Below are 26,565 nucleotides of genomic sequence, written 5' to 3'. Positions count from 1 at the left end.
GAAGGATGTGAAACTAGGAGGAAAAAACCTCCTCAATTTTGCTACTTAGTTTCATTTCTTCTATATTATAAAGATATTGAGAAAATTCAGGTGGCAAGGTCGTCAGAGGTATAAGATCGAGAGTAGAGGTCACCTGAAGCTACACATATCCATAACTTTTGCATAGAACCTTTACATATAATTCCGCTTAAAAGGATTAGGTGATAAGAAGACTCTAAAACTATCTAGTATGACAAAGCCTCAACAGAATAATATCCTAAATTTGCAAGTTAAAACACACATTACTACTAGAACTAGAGTGAAGATTCAACACCTCTAACAGTTCAATGAACTTAACTGCCCAGGCTATGTGATTTCTGAAGAAGTGTGTCGACCGTAAGTCCTAGATGGTGCAGACTCACCATTGTGTTCATATTAACTGACAGAAGATTTAACATAAATGAAATCAAGTGAAATAAAACACTCCCCAAAAAAAATTGCTTCTTCAGTGAAAACATATGACACAATCCCAAAAATATACATATGGGCAGGAAGTAGAAAATGACACTGCACTGCAAACTGCTTTTACCAGTCTAGCTCTGATTCAGACCCTAAAAACTTTCTATCATCAACATTACTATTAATTACTCAGTCTCCCAGCCTAAAAATAATTAAATCAATCCGTGAAAGAGAAATGAAAACTACTTCTCGCAGAAAGTCTAGGAAATTAATTAATCATAACTTGGAGTTGATTTCCCAGATGGTTACTCAATTAATTGTTATTATCTCAGACAATCACATTTAAATCTAGAAGTGATATGGCTTTATGAGATACTAATTGTTAGTTGAGTGGCCATAGGAAAAATCAACACCCTAAATATGTTACACCTTGCAGTTTCTAAATTACTTGTCCAAAACAACCCAATTATCCAGCGACTTTATTGCCTCACCAGCCATAGCTCCATGCAGTGTACCAACAATAATTTTAATCTTGACATTTATCTGAGGAGAACAAGACCTGATTCAAAATATTGCCTAAAATGTCATATTCACCATGTAACAGATTCTTATAGTTGAAAATACCAGAAAAATATTTTTCACCAATTTGCTTCTCTAAACCCTCTGAGAAAATGAGCCTAGTTGAAACAAGGAAAGCTGACCTAGAGATATGAGTTTTAGTAGCTCCAACAGTACAGAAGTAATCGTCAATGCCAATGAGTAAACTTGATATGAAGCGGGGTGTAAATATTTGACAAGAAATGAATGTGATCTTTGTGTCCAGTCCTTCAGATTTACGACTATGGAAGTAAACTAAGATTACAGAATACAAGCTAACTGAAAATTACAGATATATCTAGCAACAGAGGCAATTATCATGCACCTACTTGTGTTAACAGTAAACTTGAGCAAGTACGTCTCTAAAGAATCCATATCCACGTATGCGCCTTAATTTCAGCAGGCCACGCTAACAACAAAATAAGAAACTTTGTTCCAAGTTGTTTGTTTTTCTGTGCTTCTATAGTGCATAAATATAATTAGATCAACTGATAAAATTCTTGAAACATAAATAACAAAAAGTGAGAGAAGGGAGGGAGGACATCAATTATTTTAAGGTAATTGACACAAATTAGGGTGAAAAAAGAAGTAGGGAAGACTGAGCATAATAATATATTCAATTGATTTTTATAAGAGAAATCTTTAATTTGCTATTGATGATTATTCCTGCTATAGTTTTTGTTTTTGTTTTTGTTTTTTAAAATTTTGTTTCTCATTCATGTTGGTCCTATTTAATTCCTTTAAGTTTCTTACTACATATTTGTACATACAATATGTTCGAGCTAATACTTCTTTTGTCGGAATTATGTATATCTATAATCTCTCTCTCTCTCTCTATATATATATATAAAATCTATAATATATGAAATATGTGAAGGGCCCTAGAAATATTGGTTGAACTTTTTGCCCTTTATTAAAAGTCTTTACTTTAGAACAAATCGTCTTTTCACTATTTTTTTCTAATATTTAAGAGTTGAAAATTAATTAACATATTTATGATAAAACATTTTCTTATTACAAGTCATTAGAATTAATGATAACTAATATGCTTTTCATTAATTTAAGAATTATAAATCAATTAAATTTGATTTTAAGAAGATTTAAAAAATCTAGAAATAAAAAATAAAAGAGTTAGAATAAGAATGAATTAAGAATTATCAAATTTTTAAAAGTTTTAAGTACGTAATAAGAATGCAATCAATAATTTTGTAAAGAATTAACTTTTAAAACATGGAACTATTTTAAATATAGAAAAAAAGAAAAATAATTCTACCACAAATATGGTTCAAATTGATGAGTCTCTCTTAGCTTCTTAAAACAAATATGACTACTTGTGCTTGAATTCTAGGTTTTTTAGGCTTGCTCTTGAATCTTGCGGTCTTGATCTTGATCTTGATTTTTCAAACTGGCTAAGTATTATTGGACATTTATTTTTTGTAGTATAGTAGATAAGTAAAAATGGACGGATGGAGTAACGTCTTTGTCCCAATTTATGTGACACAAATATAATTTGAAATTAACTAAATTATCTATGTGTTTTTAAAATTATTTAAATTGCTAATTATTGTAATTTATAAAATTTTAAAATATTATATTGCATGTGTTCATTCATTACTTTAAAATTATAGATTTCTCACAAAATATATTTTTTGTCCGATTCTAAAATGAAATTTTACCAGTTACATCAAATTTTTGTTATTCTAGTTTTATTGCTCTTTTAGATCCTTTTCCTTCACATGAAATTCAAATTTAATCAATTCAATTTATTAAATTAAACTACGTATTTTTTTCATATATAGATTTAAATATTGTTTAGCTATAAACTACTTTCAATTTTGAGTTCTGATGGATACAGAATTGAGACATCAATATTTCAGGAATTTTCTCTATTTTACATTGGAACTATGGTCTTATTGTTAAGATATGTTAAAATGATTTCAATATAAGCTTTTAATTAGGTATTTCGTGATATGCTGTTATGTTTATTTTTTATTTTATTTTTTAGAGATATTTTATGTGTCTTGTTTGTTGTATTACAAACTTCCTTAGGCGACTTCTTTTAAACAAAAGTGCTTATAAGAATTTTATTAGTTTTAAAAGTTAATTTTTGACACTAGATAAAGTTGAGGTCTATTTGGATTCTATTTACAATAAAGATTCCTTCTTCTATCCCTTATTAATACCATAATTTAAAATGTAGTAAGTACTCAATCGCTTTTACTTGTCACAGTTTACTTGACACATCTATTGAGAGGAAGAATTAATAACATAATTATTTTACTATAGTATCTTTATTCAATGGTGTTTATATTGTGTCTTGAAAACACACAAAAGCTAGATTAATATTCCCTTAAAACCAATCATATATGCTTCATTTTATTTGAAATGTTCCACATATTGAAGGTAGTAGAAAAAATATATATTAAATGTGTGCTCATTTTGATTTATATATTATAGGGGGTAAATCCCTATAACCGTTTTTCTTTTCTCCTATTTTAATGATTCCATTAAGAGATTTCATCTTCACACACTATCTTCTTTTTATACACTATTTAGTTGTTTCCGTCACAAACGTTTTAATGGACAACCCTATAAATATGAAACTGATTTAAAATTATATAATTAAAAATAAATTTTGAAAATACAATTAAAATGATATATCTTTAAATAAGTTGCTATAACTTGCAACTAAATTGCTATTAATGCAATTATCTAGAACTGTTGCTAAAATTTGTTATTTTAGATCTAATAATACTATAGGGAATAATTTTCTCTTATACTTATAATACTAGATTATCGAAACGCCTATGAGCCCAATATATGTTAATCCTTCGGCCCATTAATAGTTGTTCACTATTCACTTTTACACATATGTTTAAAAATAGTAAATGACAAGGATAATGTTACTATGTCTTGAAAAATTCATTGAATAATGAATCATATTTAAAAAAAATGGTAAAATCGGCAGAAATGAAAAACTGTCCATTGATTTTTCAAATTGAACAATATCATTGCACATCTATTTTTAATAAAACGAAAAAGTAAATATGGATAGAGGAAGTAATATTTAGTCCAAATTATGTGGCACAGATGTAATTTGACATTACCAAATTTTTTATATATCTTTTTAAAAATTTAATTATTAATTATTATAGTTTATAGTACTTTTAAAATGGCTTCTGTATTATATACGTGACTTTCTCTATCCTTATCTTTTTACACATAAAATTTTATCATATTTAATTTCGAGAATATCCAAACTTAAAATAATATCGGCCAAACAATATTTTCAAATTAAGAGTTTTATAATATATTATTTTTTAAAAAGAGATTATGAGTGACCATGTAAAAATAGTAAAAATATACTTTTTAGAAGTTATGCAATTATTTTTTACACCAAACAAAAATCTGCCTAAATAATATGCAACTATAACTATTCAAGCATTAGTAATACACCATATTTTGTATAATTTGTATACACCCTACCAAAGGATCCCTAAATTTATCCATAATTTTTTTTTAAGAAAAAATATTTATTTATAACTAATCATATTTAATTATAATTAAATAAAAATTTATGTATCTTAATTAATTATAATTTTGTGCTAATTTATTTGTGAATACACTGTAATATGTTTATTAAATCGGTGTAACCATTTGGTGCAAAAATAAATATTCAATTTTTCTTGTATATACTTTTTGGTTTACATCTCTCTTTGTATATATAAATTGTTTTTTTAGATGTAAACCACAAAAATACATAAAAAAAATATAAATACTTTTTTAACCCATAGTACATACCAAATATATGCGAGAAAATTTATTATTTTAACCTAAAGTACATACCAAAGTACATTACCAACTAAAGTTTGCTGGAAACTTCAACATTTCCAAATATGCAACCTCCCAAAAAAAAATTTCAACATTTCTGAATATTTTCAACAGATATTGCAGCTACTACAATTCAGCTACAACAATTCATACAACATTCATGAAATGTTGAAAGAATTGAGATTGAATACATATATTTGGAATCCTATTTAGGTATTTTTAGGGTTAGAATAGAATTTTTAGTTGTAATTTATTTGTGTGTAATTATTATTAGGTGGGGAAGGATAAAATTGGTCAAGCACTAGTTAGGTTCCCAAGTTTTCTGGGTTGATTTGAGGCACTACGACACTTTTCCTTCACTATCGCACCAAAGAGAAATACAGAAAAAGGAAAAATGGAGAAAAAAACTATTTTCTGGCGCTTATTTTTTTTTTTTAGATTTTTGGCTCCAAAGCAATTTCAGGAAAACCATCATATATATGAGAAAACAAACGAAGGAGTTTCATTGCAAAGTGAAGCAAAATTTCTGAATCCGAACAAGAAGACCAGGTATGTATTAGTCGTCACACTTTATCTTTGAACGAAATTAGATAGATATTTGCTTGCAACAATCATATATCAAATACTTTGTTAATTGGTGTCTAACACATACTTGTGAATCCTATTTAGGAACGGATTACCAGAAAATCCTATTAGTTATGAGTTACTTAGCAATGGATTAGCCAAAGATGTGTAGCTAGTTCGTAGTTTCTGTGGTTTTTCTAACTTGAAGAGATCTCTAAAAGGAGAAACTTGAGTATTAAAGTTCTTCAGTATTTCCAAGTTGCAAAACTCTCAACATTGTGAAATTATTGTAGAGACATTGGAATATAGGTTTTTTTTCCCAGTTAAATGCCCATTTTTCCTGATTAAACATACTTGAACAGAAGATGGAAAGACAAAATACTAGTAATAAAGTAACACAACTAAAAAAATAGTAAAATTACAACCTTACAAGGCTTGAGAAGTAGAAAATTCCCTGGTATGTTGACCTTAAATTTTGTTGAAGGTAACAATATCACAGCTCTATAGGTATTCCTTGATAGGCTGTACTGTTAGACGTTCCTCAATTAGAGTATCAACTGAGACAAGTTCATCAATGATGGTAAGCATAATATGCTTTTTAGTAAACCCGTAGCCAACTAGGACCAATTTGGATGTTGCCCAGAGAAGACCTTCCACCTTAATACTGGGAACAACCTTCTAAGGTTTCTTCATGTTAGTTTCGTTATCCTAAGGCTTAACGTCCATAAGAAATGATGACTTTACACTCACTTTCTTCTTGGTAGATGCCTTAGCAGCCTCCCTTGCTTCTGCTGTCTTTTTTTCTTTCTTTGTCTCTTCTCCAAAGTGATCTATAGAATCATTGTCATCGTTATCATCGGAAGGTTTAGCAGCTTCCTTAGCAGGTACAACTATAGAAGGAGCAGTTTGGCTTCCAAATCTCACACCAAAAGCTTTCCCGGGAAAACTTAATACAAGTTTTGCAGAAACAACATGGTACCATTTACTAGCATTAGGATAAATATCTGAACAAGGTTGCTCCAAGATTTCCCCATACACCTTAATATCATTCTTTGTCAATTGATCTCTAGAGATATAAGTTTTTCTAAAAATATGGTCATTAACATACTTGAGACCAGATTCAGTGTGGAGATTTGAGAAAGCTACAACCATTGTTAGGAATTTGAGTAGTATGAGAGAGGCTATAAGCTTTATTGGGTTGGCAAAAGAGCATTAGATATAGGTAGGGGATTGCAATGCTCTAGTTTTTGTGTCATAGACCACATAAAGCAAAAAGAGAATCATTGGTACTTTCTTGTCCTTTGTGTTTGATTACTATCTGTTATTATTGTACTTCATTTATCAAATTATCTTGTTGTGATAACTTTTCATGATAATTTGTTAGGTTTTTTATACTTTATATTACTTTGCCATGACTCATTCATTTTTTTATTATCTTTTTCTGTATTGCCTTGGATGATCTTTTTTCTAGAACTGAGGTCTATAAAAAACAACCTCTCTACCTCCATGAACACTGAATGCGTCACAAGGAAAATATGGTTAGATGTGTGATACAATCCATTAGCTACTAAGTTTAGTTTTAAGTGATATTGTTATGTAGAAGGGTTACCGTCTCTAACGTCGTTTATAGTTGGAGTTATATAACTCAGTGACCAAGCTATTGCCTTTAGGTGCTGAGTTGGATAGCCCTATCAAATATGAAATCCATGGAAAGGTAGTTCTTCAGAATTTCCAAGTAGCAAAACCCTCAACACTGTCAAATTATTACAGAGACATTGGAATATAGTTTTTTCCCACAGTTGAATGCCTATTTTTCATGACTAAACGTACTTAAACCGAATATGGAAAGACAAAACACTAGTTAAAGTATCACAACTTGAAAACTAGTAAAATTATAGCCTTACAAGGCTCGAGACTTAGAAAATTCCCTGGTATGTTGACCTTAAATTTTTTTCAAGGCAATAATATCACAACTCTGCACATATTCATTGATAGGCTCCACTGTTAGACGTTTCTCCATTAGAGTATCTACCGAGACAAGTTCATCAATGATGGTAAGCATGATCTGCTTCCCGTAGCCAACTAGGACCAATTTGGATGCTCCCCAGAGAAGACCTTCCACATCAAAACTGAGAACAGCCTTCTCAAGTTTATTCATGCCAGTTTCGTCATCCCAAGGCTTAACGTCCTTAAAAATGGGTGACTTTCTATTCTCTTTATTCTTGGTAAATGCCTCAGCAGCCTCGCTTGGTTCTGCTGCCTTCTTTGCTTTCTTTGTTTGTTATTATTGGAAGGCTTAGCAGCTTCCTTAGCTGGAGCAGCTATAGCAGTAGCAACTTGGCTTCCAAATCTCACACCGACAGCTTTCCCGAGAAAACTTGATGCAAGTTTAGAAGAAACAACTCTCTACCATTTACTAGCATTAGGATAAATATCTGAACTAGATTGCTCCAATATTGCCCCATACACCTTAATCATCCTTTGTCAATTGATCCCCAAAGACATAAGTTTTTCCAGAAAGATGGTCACTAACAGACTTGAGACCAGATTCAATGTGGAAATTTGAGAAAGCTACAACTATTGTTAGGAATTTGAGTTGTGTAAGAGAGTCTGTAAGCTTTATTGGGTTGGTGAAAGAGCATTGTTTATAGGCAGGGGATTGCAATGCTCTAGTTTTTTTGTCGCAGACAGTTATTTTTATATGAAAAAGAGATTGAAAATTCTGCTGTGAACTAGCACAAAGTGTGAACTTCGATATGCTTATATAAACCATTATAATTTAAAAGTCAAAAGTTTCTTTTTGATTCTGTAAATCTTTCATTATTTCTGCTTAGGTTAGTTCACATTGATGGTGTTTGCATATAGCTATTTACAGGCAATCTATTACTAGGTTATGCTCGTTATTCACATATCTATTCAAAATTTTGTGTTGCAACCAACATTAGGCTAGGATCAAACAATAGGAGTTGGTATGCGTCAATAGGTTCAACATAATACAAAAAGAAAAAGCTGCAAAAGAAGAAGAGTTAAAAAAGTGCAGCCCATTCACTGGAGCGAACTGAAACACTATGTGCAATTATATTGGTATATATGTTCACATGTAAGTTCACACATTTATGACAAGGAACTTCAGTTTTCTTGTAACAAACGATAGGATTTGAGGCTTCAAATAGAAAAACTATTGTTAGTAGTATTACAATACAAAAACATATAAAATGGTTATAAAGCATATATAAATGTTTTACAGTATATGTATGCATATGTACTTGGCTAAATTCTTATGTTATCAATGACACAGGGAGGAGGTATCTTTAGGCAAACTACACTTACCGGGGGAACTATTCAAGCAACTCAATCACCGGATGAATCAAATAGCCCTACTCCCATTTTTAATAGAGGTAATACATTCAACTCAACTTTCTCTCTCTCTCTCTCTCTCTATATATATATATATATTGAGTAGCTAAGAATTAGTTTTCTATTTTAAAACAATCAAACCTGCCAGACCATGTTACAGGTTTCCATAATTACAATTGTAAGAGAGTAACGGGAAGATCTTCAACCCTATAGCAAAAACTTATAATGAGCCTAAAATATCCATAACTGATTCTAGATCTTTCATGTACTCCGGTTTACACTAAAAATGAAATAAAACTATGCAATTTATCTTCATCTTCTGAATGTTATTACACTTGTTCTGGAAGCATCTTCATCTCCTCCAAGTAAAAACTTCACCTGCTAGATATGGACCTGGATTAGTTCCTTCCTTTTGAGTAAAATCTGATAGTATTAAAATCATCCCCACCACCCATGAACCTGATAAAATTCCTCTCATTCAAGCAAATTCCCACCACACCTTCTCTCTCACTACTTTACTATGAGAAGCATAAACTCTAGATATATACCCACTGAAATTCATAGATCTCTCCTTGAATTTGCAAGTAATACAATACACACCTATTTCACATATTTCCCCCTCCCATACTCTACTATCCCATATGTTATCCCATATATATATTTATTATAATTTGATTATTTAGTTATTTGTCAAAGTTGAAACTGAAAATATTTAACTTTTTAAATTTTCGTTTATGTTAAACTTGTAAAGAGACACCATATGCACTCGAAATTGATATTTTAAATAGTAAAAGTACTAAATCTGTAACAGTAATTGTTCTATGTGCTTATCAATGTTCTAATAGTTCAAAGGAATGTTATTAGCTCTCATATGTTTTCTTTGTTTTGTCAATGCATTTCTTGACTTAGTTGGTTATTAAGACACAGTAAAATAAAGAAAAATTTAAAGATTTCCATCTTTATCTTGTGTATTATTACTATATGTGTAAATATATCTACATATATACTCTGTCATATTTAGATTTCGATAGTATTATTAACTGATGTTTTTTCATTAGATGATTCTACTTGACTTAGGAAAGGTCGTGGCAAGACTAGAGGGAAAGGTATTGAAAAAATGAAGAAGGCTATGGGAAGCAAGATGAAAATAGAGATTCCAATTGGTAAAGGAAGGCCAACTTAGCCAATTCAATCAGCCAAACTATCCAATGAATTAGGGATAATTGCTCAAAATTTTCTTCCACTTCCAAACAAGTGGAAGGAACTTACAAAAGAGGACAAAGACGCAACACTAATTAGATTCCATGTAAGGATTCTATACTTTCTTAAAATATATTACATGACAAACTACAATATATACTTTTAAGGGTTTTAAGGTTCTAAGGTATTAAGCATGTTAGCAGATGTTATGGTTATATTTTTAAATTAAAAGGGATTTTGATTGTTTTGTGTGTTTGTTTAATTCTCATATTTTTTGTAGGAGAGATTTGACATTAATTTGGACGAGCATTATGTGAAAGATAGTTGTGAAGATATTCTGAAAAATAGAAGCCAACAATGGCTCTACAAGTTAAAACAAAAATTTGAAAGTGCGTGTTCCGTGGAAGAGATTCATAAAATGGAAGTCGAGCAATTGACCTCAAAAAATTAGAAGAAGCTTTGTGACATGTGGAACTATCTAGAGCACAAGGTAATTTATATTCGTGTTATTCTCATTGTTATTTAAGTTATGATGTTTATATTTTCTTTGTAGAAACGATGCGAAATAAACAAGGCCAACCAAACTAAGCTTAAATCTAATTATTTCATGGATCAAAAGCGTTTGTAGCAGCTCGTGCTGAAATTGTAAGTTATACCATTTTAATTCTCTTTACTCATGACACTTTGGTACTATTTAATATTGTGTTGTTTGGTAAAAAAGGGAATAGGCATGTAAGTTGTATCCTATTTCAGTACAATACCTATAGACACTATTTAATATTGTTTTCTTGTTACATAGGGTGAAAAGGAACATGAAGGTGTAGAGCCTGACAGAATTGAGTTCTACAAGCATACTTATTACACGAGTGAAAAGGGATGTTCATCTAAAGAAGCTGAGAACAACTATGTAAAAAATTAATATTTTAGTAACATATCATTGCATTTTTCTGATTAATATTCTTCATGTATTCTCTTTTTTGTGTTATTATTTTATGCAGAATAACATGATAGATTTGAAAGATCTGGAGAGTCTTCCATGACTATTGATGAAATTGTGGATGCTGTACTTGGTATAAAGTCGGGGTACATAAAAGGTCTTGGTTATGGTCCTAAACCTAATACTACAAGGGCAACACAAAGGAGAACGACAGAGTTACAAGACTTCCTAAAAAAGGCCAAACAGGAAGCTGCTAGAGCCCAAAATGAGTTACAGAACTGATTAAATGCAGCTGAAACTGTGGTAGAAAGCCAGAAATCATAGATACAAGACCAGCAGTCGCAAATTAAAGCATTAAATTTTCAGTTGAATACTATAGCAGTACGCCAAGAGAAAATTCTTAAGAAAATGCAACTTCTTGTTAGCCCATCACTGTCAAGGTTAGAACTTAGAAGTAACAAAAATTTATAGGATAAGTTTTATTTAATTTCTCTTAATTAAATATATAAATTATGTGGCATTTACTAACTTTGCATTTTTTTAATGATTCAGTAGAGACAGAACTCCATCAGAATGCCAACTTTAGATATATTTCTATTTTTATTTCACCAACTAAAACTTCATGTTTAACGAGAACTTAGTAGCTTTGAACCAGTTCACATATATGTGTGCATGTTAGTAAAAAATTTGTTAACTACTACTTATGTACATAAAATAAATTTAGAACTCAATTACTAGAGGTTGCCTCTTAGACTTCATAAAATTCAAATTATGGACCGATTTAGGTAAATTGAGTTATATTTGAAGAAACAAAAAGTACTTTAGGTACTGATCAGTAGTATTTGAAGTTTAACGTTGAGTGACTGATATTTGAAAGCTGAAGTTTGACAGATTCATTTTTTTCTAGCTGAAAAGTCTATGTGTTATGTGTTGTTGTATGTTTCTTGTTGAATAATTATGATCATGTCACCAAAAGTAAATAAAAAATACTTCATTCTAGGTAGTTAATGTCGTCAGTAGTTAATGCCATCAGATTCCACCCTTTCCTTTTTTTGATAAATGTGGTGTCCAGGCCAGCTTTCGCCTTCCTTGACTAAATCCATGAGATACGAGTCACCTTCCACCGACAACAGACACCCTTGGGTGTGATTCTTATTTTCTACTTTAAGAGTTAAAAAAATAGGTAAAAATCTGGTGGATATGCATTTAAGACCATTACAGTGTGTTTTGGAGCACCCTATATCTTGACACACCCCTCAAGTACCAAAAAGAATAACTTGAGTTTGAGTTGGAGGAGATTTTTATAACAGCCATATGATAACGGGCTCAAGCTTCAGTAGTTTTAACTATTTTCTTTAATTTTGTTGGTTAAATTGCTTTTGTGATTCTTTGGTAGAGGAACTAGTTTGTGTATTGCATTTAGTGTGTGGGAGATCTCAACTCCTTATATTTTCTTGTGAATAATAATTTTTATGCTCTTTGGTGACCGAACGAGTATGTATTTGATTTAATTTTCTTGGTGAAGTAATATACTGCCTAATTGTGTTTAATTGCCAACATTAGCTAGGGAGTTAATGAAAAGTTGAACTATGAATAAGCACTTTAGAGAGTATGAGTTTTGGAATAAGTTGAAGTAACACGGAATATATGCATTGCAAAATTAGCCCCTTTAAGAAAAATGAATATGGAGTGATATTAGATGGATTATGATGTCCAAATGCGAATAATTTAGATTTATAGGTTCAGACTTCTAGGAAGAGGACAATGACAAGTTACAAGAAGATGACATTTATTAAAATGGGATGTTTAAGATGGATGAGTGTTACATGAGTGTTCTACAGTAGGGAGATACGTATTACCTAACAAAGTGAAAGATATTTTCTATAGAATAGTTACGAGACTAATAATGTCATACGACAAAATGTTGGGTGCATGCAAGCTGGCTGGAACACCAGCTATTAAAAAAACTGAGCAAATATTGAGCTTATATGATCAAACTTATCATACAATATATGTAAGATTGGACATGATTAGAAATGATCACATCGGATAGAGGGTGTAAGTAGCACACATAGAGGATTATATAAAGAGAAGCCACTTGAGATGGTTTGTTTATGTGCTACGCAGACCTCCATATGCACAGATCCGTAGGTGCACTACTTTTGGAGTTCAAGGTTGTAAGAGAAAAAGTGAGGTACACCTCAAACCCTATGGAGGGAATTCTGAGAAGAATAAAGATCTAGTAAAATGTAACGTGCGTGTCTTAACTAATTTGGATTGAGGTATAATAGTTTTTATTCTTGTAGGCTGCATATTTACTTGATCACCTAAGCTGGTAGTAAGTACTAAGTAGAAAGGGCCTGGTCTTCACACTCTTTATTATATATAATTCAGATAAATCACGTGCAAAGCCAAAAATGAATGAATCTGTTTGATCAGTGCCATTTGGGACCTGGATGTTATTGCCTCTGGTTTTGTGTATCAGGACTTCAAGCCATCTATCGGATATAGAATCCTAAAATATTCTAAAATCCTTGAATTTAAAATTCTTGTGAATTTATTCCTTCTCTGAAGATAGTAGATTTCTTGAGAAGGATTTATTTATTCGATAAAAACATCGCAAGGAAATATCATAGAGAGTTTAGTTTATCTTGCCAACCTTTCTATACCCCTCAACACTTCCCAGAAAATAGTACAGCTCCCTCTACCTGTTTGTGTATCCTTCAGCTCTTCATGCTCTTATTCTTATATTGTTTTGGGTAAATGGTCGGGTCAAAATTGTAAAGATCTGAAGTTGGAGAATTTTAGTAGTAGTTATCCCCCACCCCCCAAAAAAGGAAGAAGAAAGAGTATAGCGAGGATTTGTGGATAAGAGTTCTATATTATGTACATTTTGAGGTTATGGTATAATAAGAATATGGTTCTAAGGGATTTATTTTACTTTACGCCTTCCTTTTTTTGTATGTTCTAACACAGTTGCCTTACATTTTTATTTGAGTATATTGTCTACTGTGAGTTGGTTTTTTACCACGCATTACTTGGTGATGTGATTAAGGAAAAATTCACTATAATTTGAGATTTTATTGCTATAATTGGTCAATTTGTTTGTTTTGCGGTATGAGTCATCTGTGTAGTTCTTAAAGTGAATTCCATCATTGAGTAGTATTGTCTTTTGATGAACTATTACATCAGCCTAGATGTTTTATGAACCAATAGTGTATTCACTAAATGGAGGTTCTTTGACTGATTTGTCTTGGTCTTCTTTCACATAGATCTGTGTTTAGGAAAGGCCTTTTTCCTCTTTTTCTTTGATTTTGTCGTTGTTTGTCGTGCAGCACCTGCACATTTTTTTCATTTGATTTGTGCTCTTTAGTTCAGGTGTAATTTAATTTAGTTGACTAGTGTTTCATTGTTGTTGTTCCTATTGCCTTACATTTGATCATTACTGCGTTTGGCAGCTTCTTCCAGCTCCTTTATTCTTTTAAATTCAGCTTCTTCCGGCTCCGTTCTTCTTTTAAATTCATCATTCCTTTTTTTGATGGTACAGTGAAGGACATTGTGTTTAATAATACCCAAAGGTGCTTCAATTTTTTCCACGTGTTTTGGGTAGCCTCATATTCCATAATTACATGTTTAATGGATTCTAATTGTGGCTTAGAGCAACAGTAGCATGTAGAGTCATTTTGATTGCCAAATCTATAAGCATCATCATCAATCCTAATTTTCTTCTTTTTTTCACAGGTATAAAATTGAGAATTGAATGATGGAAGAAATCTCTACATATCTGTCTTAGTCTAGGATACAAGTAATATTTAGTACTATATTTCAGTTAGATTTTCTGTGTGATTGGACTTGGTTTACTTTGATTTGCCTTGTAAGGTGATATTACCTCAATACAATTTTAGTTTTCTTAATTTGTATGAATGTGGATGATTTTATTATTATCTGGCATGTTTTATAATTTTATTTTCAATTTATTCAATTCTAATTTAAAAAATAATATCAATATGAAATAATTAAGTGTTTTCTTGTAATTAGTGACAAAAGATTTTATTATCAAAAGTAACTTTCACCAACAATTAAATTAGACTTTTAATACAAGTATTTTCATCACAAAATAAACTGTTTCATCATAAGTTTGATGATATTTAGTGACAAATACATTTGTCTTAAATTCTTCTTTTTATTTGATACAAATTAATTTTGTATTTTATGACAATCGTAATTGTTGGCAATCATAAATTTAGTGACAATTCTATATCGTTGGTAAAAAAAAAAAAAAAATTTATTGACAAATTGTAGATTTAACTACAAAACTATTTAGCTTTATTATAATAGTAATTTTATCACTAATTCATATATTTGAGGACAAAAATATTTGTTGTACACAAAAGAGTTGTCATTAGTGACGAAAATATATTTGTTCAACCACGAAATATATTTAACTCTAGAGACAATTTGTGTCGTCGCTGATTGAACTAAATAATTAGGAATGAAGAAATTTTGTTGGTATTAATGACTTTTTAGTGACAAAAGCATAGCATCAATTACAAAAAATTCATACTTTTATGACAAACAAATTCGTCATAAATGTTACACATTTGGGGACGATTTTTTTTTTGTAGCTAATGTAATTTTTTTAGCGAAGAAGCACTGAATCATCTTTGTATACTTTTAGCGACCCACTTTTGGAGACGATTAATTGACGAAATTTTTTTCGTCACACTAAATCTTTTGTGACAAAATACAACTTATAAGTGACAAAATCATTCATCCCTGATAATTAAATTTGTTGTAGTGTTTATGTGAATAATTAATTGAATATCTGAGAGCTATAATATTTCTAGAAATATTTTCTACGATGATGAGCATAAAGTCATGATTATTTCAATATCATAAATCTCACTGCATGACCAAAATACACTTCTTCTTGTTGTTACTGAATAAAAATCTAATTTATATGAATGGGTAAAACATCACATTTGACACCTAAAGAAGGTACAACTCAAATATGTGGTACATTAGATGATGCTACAAAAGAACATATATAACTCTAACCTGGTACAATCTTCCTATTTTGACTTCTAATAAATGTGATTGATCTAATTTTAGATCATCTTCTGGAATTGTATGACTGTCAAAAGTGTGTGACTATTCATCGAAACTGTTATTGTCTAAATACTCATAAGGTAGGTTGATGCCTGCCTTCTCCCAAATAATACATGCAATTTTTTTCACAAAAATCTCTCCATGCCTAATCTTAGAAAAACCAAAGATTAGGTCATGATAGCATTTATCTCGGCTTAGTCTTGACAAGTAAGCCAATCACCTAATTTGATAATTTCAGAGAATCAGTTTGGTTTTATGCCTAGTAGCTCAACAAAAGAGGCCATCCACCTGGTGCGGAGATTGGTGGAGCAGTAAAGGGAAAGAAAGAGGGATTTGCACATGGTGTTTATCGACCTGGAGAAGGCTTATGAAAAAGTCCCTAGGGAGGTTTTTTGGAGATGCTTGGAGGTGAGAGGGGTCCCAGTGGCATACATCAGAGCTATTAAGGACATGTACGATGGAGGAAAGACTCGGTTGAGAATGGCGGGAGGAGACTCAGAGCATTTTTTGGTTGAGACATGGTTGCATTAGGGTTCGACTCTTAGTTTTTTCTATTTTCATTGGTGATGGACATGTTGACGTAGAGTATTCAAGGTGAGGTGCCTTGGTGTAAGTTATTTAGGGATGATGTAGTACTGCTTGATGAGATTGGAGGGGGGGGGGAGGGTGAGGGGGTGAATGAAAAATTAGAGGTATGGAGGCAAACCCTAGAATCTAAGAGGTTCAGGTTGCGTAGGTCCAAGACGGAGTATTTGGAGTGCAATTTTAGTGACTTGAGGTAGGAGGACGAAGTGGTGGTGAGGTTAGATGCCTAAGATGTTTGTAAGAGGGATAACTTTAAGTATCTTGGGTATTTGATTTGGGGGAATGGTGAGATTAATGAGGATGTCTCTAATTGTATTGGAGCAGGTTGGTTGAAGTGGAGGCTTGCCTCAGGAGTGTTGTATGATAGAAAGGTGCACCTTAAGCTTAAATACAAATTCTATAGAGTGGCAGTCCATCCAGCCATAATGCATAGAGTGGAGTGTTGTCCTGTCAGAAACTCCCATATTCAAAAATTGAAGATGGCAAAAATAAGAATGTTGTGCTGGATATGTGGGCTTACTAGAGGGGATAGAGATAGGAATAAGATTTTCTAGGAGAAAGTGGGAGTGGCTTCGGTGGAGGACAAGATGCGGGAAGGAATACTAAGATAGTTTGGGTATGCGATGAGGAGGGGCAAGGATGCCTCAGTTCGTAGGTGTGAGAGGCTAGCTTTGGATGGGTTCAGGAGGAATAAAGGTAGGCTGAAAAAATACTAGAGGGAAGTGATTAGACATGACATAGAGAAACTTTAGCTTACCAAGGACATGACCCTAGATAGGAAGGTGTGGAGGTTGCAGATAAGGGTAGAAAGCTAGGGTAAGTGCATGGGTTGTTGCAAGTAGTTAGGAGAGTCCCTGTTTAGCTGGGTTAGTAATCATAAAAGTATGTCAATAGGTAGGAGATGCTAGTTAGGAGAGTTTGGGTGTGGTGGGTAGGTTTGGTCTGTGAGTGTAGGTTACTACTAGGAGGGTGTCCTATTTCATATTTCTTACTTCTTATTGCTTATGACTCTTAGTTCTCCTATTTCGTATTGCTCTGAGTTCTATTTTACTATTTATAATTCTTTACTCCTGTTAAGCCACTTTTTCTGCTTCACATTTCATCACGACAATGTTTCCAGTTCTTTATCTAGAGCCGGGGTTCTATTGGAAACAACCTCTCTACTTCTTCAGAGGTAGCGGTATTGTAAGACCCCTAAAAAATTTCTAGCTTAAATCAGCCCTTTAATCTTGTTAGGGGTCCCAGACTTAGAATATAATTACCAAGTATTCAGACTTAGTTCCATTTTAGCCTTCGGAAGTTGAAAATTTTATTTCATGACCTTTACATCCTTTAAATGTTAATATTTGAGTTAATTCATGATCAGGAATATCAGTAGAGGTTCCCGGACAAGTTTTGGATTTTTTAAACCTCGTTTAGACTATGTTTAAGTGCCCAAAATAGTAGGTTGACACGATCTTGATGCATCGCATCGATAAGATAATTTTTCCCCAGCTTCAGTGCAAATTCCAGTGAACTGACACGGACTATGCGATACGTTAGCTATCACGTCGATGCCAATGATGCGGCGCGTCGGCCTGCGCGTCAGTAACAAAGTTTATAAACATTAAAAGGCCGCATCCTTAGGGTTAATTAGGTCTTTTTCCCACGCCTTCAGTCACCAAAACATAAAATTAAACCCTTTGGAGAGCAATTATATTCATTTTTTCACAAATTTCTCAAGAACAAGAATCCTAGGTGTTCAAATTTCAAACCAAGAACTCAAGAACTTACCATTAACTTTCAAAAATTCATCAACTAAGGTATGTGAAGTGTTCATCCAAGGGTCCGTTCCATCCTTGGAGTCCAAGAAACTATTTTTAAACTTCAAGTTTATGGATTTCATGAATTCCATGTTGGGTTTGATTTTGTTCATGTTTATAATAATTAATTGGGATTCTAGTCCATGTTTTATGATATGTTTCATGTGAGGTTAATTGAGATGTATTTACTATTATAAGGATCCACGTAAAACTCTTGAAATTGTCAATGGAGATTTGAATTATGATGTCTACTTGTTGTTTAGTGTATGTGCATATGTCTTCTCACCAAGTGCTCGATGAATTGTTCATGTGAACTAATAAGGGAATGAAATTAAGTCATGCTAGTTTATTTGCAAGTTATACCATGCAAGATTTTGATAAGATGTCTCTATAGATGCGTTATGAATTCAATGTGCATGCTTATTCTAAGCAAGATCATGTGATGCTTTATTTTCATGCTATCGAGTCCTGGGGTATTTAATACCCAAAAATTTAGCTGTTTACTTAGAGCCAATGTCAGTTATGAAATAATCTTAGTAGTGACTCGATCAACAGAACTCAGCCAGTTACAAAAACCCAGGAAATCTTAGTAGTGTTCGTAATTCAGTCACAGTACTCAGAGTAGACCTCTGTAGCACTCTGTGCTTAGTTAGATTAATAGAATTCAGTAGTATTCCGTCAGTTCACAGAACTCAATGAACTCAGTTATGTTTAGTTAAATAGTAACATCAGTAACAATTATGTCTAATCTAGTATAGACTAGAAATCAGTTCAGTATCCGTTCAGTTGGGAGTGGGATTCAGCACTGAGCGAACCCAGGGATGGGGCAATTCCTGTCGACAGAGGGTTTGACCCTTAGTAGTAATCCTTGCATTATAGAACTACTTACCAACGTAGGTTGAGATATCTTCCTACCAAATATTATGAGGGTTGATATATCTCATTTGAGTTTTCCTACTAGCGAGGGTTAACGAAAGAGCTTCCTATCATAGAGGGTTACAGGTTGGATCCCAATCAGTTCATAGAGGGGCATATTGGTTAGATGATTACCTCCCATATTCTCAGTTACAATCTCAGTCTCAGAATAGAACTCCGTTTAGTTCTACAGATTTAGGACTATAAGGTATAGTCACTTAGCTCTGCACAAAACTCTGAATAGTTCCACAAAATTAGGACTGTCATATACAGTCATTCAACTATCAGAAATACAACATCAGTAAACTCAAAGATTAGTAGATCAGTATTTAGATTTAGTATTCAGTATTATCACGATCTCAGTTATAGTATACGTATTCATGCATGTATTCTTATTCAGTCATACTCATGCTATTCAATTATTATTGTTCATGCATATGAACCCATGCATTTCAACCTTCCTCACTGTGTATACCAGTACATTCGAAGTACTGACACATGCTTTTCTTTTTCATTATGATGTCTTATATCATTGGTTCAGACGCATGGGCTCTAGAGCACCCTTAGCAGTTCAATTTTTTAGTAGTCAGCGTAGTGGTAAGTCCTCATAGTTTGAGGACATGGTTGTTTTTAGTATTTTAATATTATTTTTAGTAGTCGGAGTTAGTTGGGGACTTTTCCCATCAACTCCATAGTTCAAACATTTTAGAGGCTTTCCAGACTAGAGTATTTTCAGATAGTTGTTCAGTTTTCAGTATTGATGTTCAGTTTTGGTATTGTGATACCATATATAGTATTATTTATAGTATTGAGCCTTATAGCTAATTTTTTGCCTTTTTTTGGCATATATACCATATTTTTATTTAGTTATTGCAGCAGGTACTAGTCAAGGGTTAGCTTTTGGTCCTTCGGGATTATGAGCATTGTGTAGCATTTAGGGTACAGAATCGAGGCCTTACAAACTTGGTATCAAAGCCTAAGGTTCAACAGTTTCCTAGGTAGTCTAAAAGCCGTATCTAGTAGAGTTTTTTGAATGGGTGTGTTGCACGCCACACTTATGGACATAAGGCTACGAGGTATTTTAGGAATAGTTTCCCCTTTTTCAGTATTCATGTTATGCGAGTGAGCATGATCTTCAGTTACACTCTCATTCTAATCCAAGTTTCTCTTTCATTTATAGACTATGCCGCCAAAGAGGACTAAGGGAAGTGGAACAGGGAACTAGTCAGAACCCCAACCCATCCAGCGAGATCCTCTGGACGAACACGTCTCCCACGCTGAGTTCAGAGCAGCCATCACCACCCTAGATTATTCTGTGGCAGCCTAAAATGAACGTCCAGCTACTGTTCTGGCCAACCTAGTGGCCAATCCTGCTGCTACCAAGATTCAGGATTTCACCTGAATAAACCCTCCATGTTTACCGGGTCTAAGTCAGACGAAGACCCTCAGGAATTTCTTGCTCGGGTACAGAAGGTTATCGATATTATGAAGGTGAATACTGTTGAGAGTGTTGAGTTGGCCACATATCAGTTACAGGATGTGGCACACTCATGGTTAAAATAGTGAAAAGAAGAGAGGGCCACAGATGCAGGGTCCATAGAATGGGAGGAGTTTGCAGTTGCTTTTCTAGATAGTTTCTTCCCGCTAGAGTTGAGGGAAGCAAAGGTTTTGGAGTTTATAAACCTAAGGCAGGACAATATGATAGTACAAGAGTATTCTCTCAAGTTTACTCTGTTAGCCAGATATGCCCCGCATGTGGTAGCAGATAGCAAATCCAAGATTAGTAAGTTTGTGTCGGGGGTGTCTAGTAATATGGTCAAGGAGTATAGGACCACAATGCTGATAAAAGAGATAGACATATCCAGACTTATGGTCCATTCTCAGTAGACAGAGGAGACCAAGAATAAATATAAGGAGAGGGAAAACAAGAGAGCAAGAATAGGTAGTTTCAATTTTGCTCAGCCTAAGTCAGAGGATGGGAATCATTCTCACTTCAGCCCAAAATTCTCAGTTCCAGCTCCATCCTCAGCCAATGCTCCAGTGCCAAAATTCATAGATGGCAACAGGAATAGGGCATCAAGCCCTAAGCCTCAGGGTAGTGTTAGAAGTGCCCAAACCATTCTTCTTTATTAGAAGTGTAGCAGAAACCACCAGGGTATCTGTAGAGCTGACAGTGATGTATGTTTCGGATGTGGCAAGCCAGGTCATTGGGTTAATAGTGTCCTCAAGTGGGTTCACAGAGTCAGTATAATTATCCCCCAGCTCAGTCTAGTCTCCCGAATAAGTACGGTGCCTCTTCCAGTGCCACCAGTGGGCAATGCCCAAGCAGACTCTATGTTTTTGAGTCCCGGCAGGATCAGGAAAGTTCTCCTAATATGGTTACTAGTACATTACAAGTTTTCAATTTTCATGTTTATGCTTTGCTAGATCTGGGAGCTTCTTTGTCCTTTGTTATTTCATATATTGTAGTTGATTTCAAAGTCAGTCCCAAAATTCTAGCAGAGCCTTTCTCAGTTTCTACTCCAGTGGGTAAATCTATCATAGCCAGGCGGGAATATAGGAACTATCTGGTTATGATATCTCAGAGAGTCACTTCAACAGACTTAGTCAAATTAGATATGACTAATTTTGATGTCATTCTCGACATGGATTAGCTTCATTCCTATTATGCCTCAGTCGACTGTAGAAATAGAATTGTCTAGTTTTAGTTTTCGAATAAGCCCATCCTAGAGTGGAGGGGTAATACTTCAGCACTTAGGGTTCAGCTTATTTCTTACCTTTGGGCTAGAAAAATAATAGCTAAGGGAAGTGTCTACCATCTTGTTTGAGTCTAGGACTCTAGCTCAGAAACCCCTACTCTTGAATCAGTGTTAGTAGCTTATGAATTTACAAATGTGTTTCCCGAAGATTTTCCCAGAGTTCTTCCTGAAAGGGAAATTGATTTCAAAATTGATCTTCTCCCAGATACTCAGCCCATATCTATTTCTCCATACAGAATGGCTCCAGCAGAACTCAGAGAATTTAAAGAGCAGTTAAAGGATCTCTTAGATAAGGGATTCATCAGGCCCAGTGTGTCCCCGTAGGGCGCACTAGTGTTATTCGTGTGTAAGAAAGATGGTTCTCTCAGAATATGTATAGACTAACTTCAGCTAAATAAAGTCACGGTCAAGAACAAGTATCCACTTCCTAGGATTAATGACTTGTTCGACCAACTTCAGGGTGCCAGCTATTTCTCTAAGATAGACCTCAAATTAGGATATTATCAGCTTAGAGTCAGGGAATGTAACATCCCGAAGACAGCCTTTAGAACTCGGTATGGTCACTTCGAATTCTTAGTCATGTCCTTTGGTCTTACCAATGCCCCATCAAGTTTTATGTACTTGATAAACCATGTGTTCAAGCAGTACTTGGACATGTTTGCTATACTTTTTATAGATGATATCCTTGTTTACTCCCACAGTGAACACAATCATGCAGACCATCTCAGAATATAATTACAGACTCTCAGAAATCATCAATTATTCGCCAAATTCAGTAAGTGCAAATTTTAGCTAAGGTCAGTAGCTTTCCTTGGAGATATCATTTCTGGTGATGGCATTAGAGTCGATCCCCAAAAGACTGAGCCTATGAGAAATTGGCCTAGACCCATCTCTCCATTATATATTAGGAGTTTCTTAGGCTTGGCTGGCTATTATCGATGGTTTTTTGAGGGATTTTTATCTATTGCATGCCCTATGTCCAGATTGAATCAGAAGAAAGTCAAATTCCAGTGATTAGATTCCTGTGAGAAGAGTTTTTAGGAGTTGAAGACTCGACTCACTACAACTCTAGTTTTGACCCTACCAGATGGTTTAAATGGATTTGTTGTGTATTGTGATGCCTCCAGAGTTGGTTTGGGGTGCATTTTGATATAGTGAGGTAAGGTCATAGCCTACGCCTCTAGACAACTTAAGCTCGATGAGAAAAATTATCCTACTCATGATCTTGAGTTAGCAGCATTAGTTTTTTCCTTACAGATTTGGAGACACTACTTATATGAGGTGCACGTAAATGTGTTCACGGATCACAAGAGCATGCAGTATGTGTTCTCTTAGAAACACCTCAACCTTCGTTAGAGAAGGTGGTTGGAGTTCTTAAAAGACTATGACATGAGTGTCCTATATCATCTAGGCAAGGCTAATGTAGTGGCTGACGCTCTCAGTAGAATGTCTATGGGTAGTTTTGCCCATGTTGAGGACAGTAAGAAGAAGTTAACTCAAGAATTTCATTAACTATCCCGACTAGGTGTCCTCTTGGTTGATTCACAGAAGGTAGTGAGTGGGTGTAGAGTAGCTCAGAATCATCCCTAGTTTCCGAAGTGAAGGAAAAGCAGGATAGGGATCCCAGTCTAGTAAAGCTAAAGGAATTAGTCAGAGATCAGAAAGTAGAGGTTTTCTCCCAAGGGGGAGATAATGTTTTGTGTTGTTAGGGTCATCCGTGTCTGCCAGGTGTTGATGACCTTAGGCAGCAAATTCTTGCAGAAATGCACGACGCATCCTACTCTATTCATCCAGGGGCCACTAAGATATATCATGACTTGTGAGAGATCTATTGGTGGAATGGGATGAAGAGGGATATTGCAGAGTTTATGTCTAAATGATCAACATGTCAGCCGGTTAAGGTTGAACATCAGAAGCCTAGTGGGTCTATGCAGGAGTTTAATATTCCCACCTAGAAATAGGAAAAAGTAAACATGGACTTTGTGATAGGTTTACCTCGTACTCGCTATCAGCATAATTCAATTTGGGTCATTGTAGACCGAATGACTCGCTATCTACCAGTCCATACCTCTTACGTAGCTGAGGATTATGCTAAACTCTATATTAGGGAGTTGGTCAGATTGCACGGTGTTCCATTATCCATTATCTCAGACAGAGGTACCCAGTTTACCTCTCATTTCTAGAAAGCTTTCCAAAAAGGTCTTGGCACTTGAGGTTACCTCAGTACAGCCTTTCATCCTCAGACAGATGCTCAAGAAGAAAGGACCATTCAAACTTTAGAAGATATACTGCGAGCATGTGTGATTGTCTTTAAAGGTAGTTGGGATGGCCACTTTCCTTTGATTGAGTTCGCATACAACAATAGCTATCATTCCAGATTTAGATGGCTTCGTTTGAGGCGCTTTATGGGAGGAGGTGTAGATCTCCTATTAGTTGGTTTGAAGTGGGCGAGGCCGCAGTGAAAGGGCCTGACCTGGTATTTGATACCTTAGAGAAATTTTAGTTAATCAAGGAAAGGCTTAAGGCAGCTCAAAGCCGACAAAAATCGTATGTAGATGTACACAGAAAGGATCTCAATTTTGAGATCGGTGACTATGTGTATTTGAAAATCTCTCCTATGAATGGAGTGAAGATGTTGACAATAAGGGGAAAATCAATCTCGATATGTCGGTGCTTACCAAATTCTCAGCCCTTTTAGAAAGGTAGCTTACGAGCTTGAGTTGCCTGTAGATTTATCTTTAGTTCATCTAGTGTTCCACGTCTCCTTGATAAATAAATAAATAGGTGACCCAATAGTCGTAGTCCCTGTAGCGGGCATAGATATTCAGAGCAGCCTCTCTTATGAAAAGATCCTAGTTAAAAACCTTGACTATCAGATTCGCAGACTGAGGAACAAAGAAGTCCTTCTAGTCAAAGTTCTTTGGTGGAATAAGTCCATTGATGGAGCTACTTGCGAAGCAAAAGTAGACATGCGGACCAAGTATCCTTACCTCTTCTCCGCAAACTTAGACTCAGTCTAAGGTAATAGATTTCCTTAAGTTTATTCAGTCTCATGTTCAGATTTCCATTACAAGCTTGGTATCAGTTACCATTGCATATAGGGTCATACGCTCATGATTCAGTTCATCCATGTACCCATGCATTAGATATGCATGATCAGTATATAAACTCATCTTATCACAAATCCCAGTCATGCATTCATGAATCATGTTCGGCTATGTACTTATGCATGTTCAGTGTGATAGTTCAGTTTATCAGTACCTTCAACCATGAAATCATGTGTCAGATGTTCATGTATAGTAAGTAAGTTCAGTCTACTAGTATTGTCAGCTTAGTCATTCTCATTAGAGGACGAATGTTTCCAAGGGCTTAAATGAGTCCTTTAAGCTTGTTAGGGGTCCCAGACTTAGAATATATTTAACTAAGTATTCAGACTTAGTGCCATTTTAGTCTTTGAAAGTTGGAAATCTTATTTCATGACCTTTACGTCCTTTAAATTTTAACATTTGAGTTAATTCATGATCAGGAATTTTAGTAGAGATTCCCAGACAAGTTTTGGATTTTTTGGACCTCATTTAGACCATGTTTGAGTGCCCAAAATAGTGGGTCGCATTGAACATCGTGTCGATAAGATAATTTTTCCTCAACTTTATTGCAAATTCCAGTGAATCGATGCGGACTTGATGTGGCGCGTTGGCTATCGCATTAATGCCAACGACACGACACGTTGACCTACGCGTTGGTAACACACTTTACAAGCATTAAAAGGTTGCATCCTTAGGGTTAATTAGGTCTTTTTCCCACGCCCTTCAGCCCCCGAAACACGAAATTAAACTCTTTAGAGAGCAATTATATTCATTCTTTCACAAATTTCTCAAGAACAAAAATCCTAGGTGTTCAAATTTCAAATCAAGAACTCAAGAACTCATCATTAACTTTCAAAAATTCATCAACTAAGGTAAGTGAAGTGTTCATCCAAGGGTCCTTTCCACCCTTGGAATCCAAGAAACTATTTTTAAACTTCAAGTTAATCGATTTCATGAATTCCATGTTGGGTTTGATTATGTCATGTTTATAATGATTAATTGGGATTCTAGTCCATGTTTTATGATATGTTTCATATGAGGTTAATTGTTACATATGTACTATTATGAGGATCCATGTAAAACCCTTGAAATTGTCAATGTGGATTTGAATTATGATGTCTACTTATTGTTTAGTGTTATGTGCATATGTCTGCTCACCAAATGCTCGATGAATTGTTCATGTGAACTAATAAGGGAAAGAAATCAAGTCATGCTAGCTTATTTTCAAGTTATACCATGCAAGAGTTTGATAAGATGTCTCTATAGATGCGTTATGAATTCAATGTGCATGCTTATTCTAAGCAAGATCATGTGATGCTTTATTTTCATGCTATCGAGTCCTGGGGGTATTTAATACCTGACAATGTAGCTGTTTACTTAGATCC

General features: G+C 34.1%; 2 pseudogenes; both read right to left on the bottom strand.

Moving 5' to 3' along the window:
* Positions 1 to 5,898: 5,898 nt before the first annotated feature.
* Positions 5,899 to 6,582, bottom strand: LOC107866055 (annotated as a pseudogene).
* Positions 6,583 to 7,372: 790 nt separating this feature from the next.
* LOC107851900 lies at positions 7,373 to 8,203 on the bottom strand (annotated as a pseudogene).
* Between the last annotated feature and the right edge of the window lie 18,362 nt (positions 8,204 to 26,565).

The sequence above is a fragment of the Capsicum annuum genome, chromosome 1, assembly GCF_002878395.1.
Source record: "Capsicum annuum cultivar UCD-10X-F1 chromosome 1, UCD10Xv1.1, whole genome shotgun sequence".
Lineage (NCBI taxonomy): Eukaryota > Viridiplantae > Streptophyta > Magnoliopsida > Solanales > Solanaceae > Capsicum > Capsicum annuum.
Note: the sequence above shows the minus strand (reverse complement) of the source record. Positions and strands in the feature narration are given on the sequence as shown.